A 986-nucleotide genomic window follows, 5' to 3' on the forward strand; every position below is an offset into this window, starting at 1 on the left:
CCAAGATATGTGTGCTACTCTGGAAACCTTGGGGCTATTGTGCCATGCTGGTCAGGAAAAGCCTAAACAAGACCTCAACCCTTCATTTTCAGAACAGGATTATTGAGATGGGGGAAGGACAGAGATGAGAGCAAAGAAAGAGATATTTTGATTGAGGGAGCCATTATGGGGTTAGCAAGAAACCTGCTACTAGAGAAATTCATAGGAATCCACAAGGATGACCTCAGCTAAGACCCTAAGCAATAGTGGAGAGGTGCCTAAACTGGTCTTGCCCTATAGTCAGATTGATGACCATCTTAAATGAAACCATAGAAACTTCATTCAGCAACTGATGGTGCAGAGACCTGCATTGGAGTATTGGGCTGAGCTCCCAAAGTCCAGTTGAAGAGTGGAAAGAGTGAGAATATGAGCAAAGAGGTGGAGCATACATTAAGTTAAACCAGATACTTGCTGGTTTCTCTCACAACCTTGTGCCACTGATTAAGAGGTGATCTATAGTGCTCAGACTTCTAGTTATGTTGGTTGCATTTTCTGGAGGTACAGAGATATATTTCAGTTAGATTGGTATTCTTCAAATCTTTCAGAAACTTAAGAGTATGGGAGTTAATTTTCATGACACAAGACACATCTGTCCTTGTTAGCACCAATTAGTTCAAGAGGAAGCTCAGTATTGAAGAGGCCCCTCATAGAGTTTGTTAGACATTTGGGCAAGAAACTGCTCTTGCACAGATTTCTTGATGAACTGGACATGCAGGACCCACAGAGAAATGATTGCTGAACTTGTCTAATGGTGAGACAATCCTTTGGGGTTCCTGCTTTATGAAAGAGTCTGCTATGTTGAAATTAGAGCAGCGGGGCTGCGTCCCCAGCACCTGGCCGCCCGCATGGCTAGCTTATGCCCCAAAATAATTACACAGAAACTGTGTTCTTTTAATCACTGCCTGACCCATTAGTTCCAGCCTCTTATTGGCTAGCTCTTACATATT

This window comes from Microtus ochrogaster, unplaced genomic scaffold (assembly GCF_000317375.1).
Source record: "Microtus ochrogaster isolate Prairie Vole_2 unplaced genomic scaffold, MicOch1.0 UNK277, whole genome shotgun sequence".
NCBI lineage: Eukaryota > Metazoa > Chordata > Mammalia > Rodentia > Cricetidae > Microtus > Microtus ochrogaster.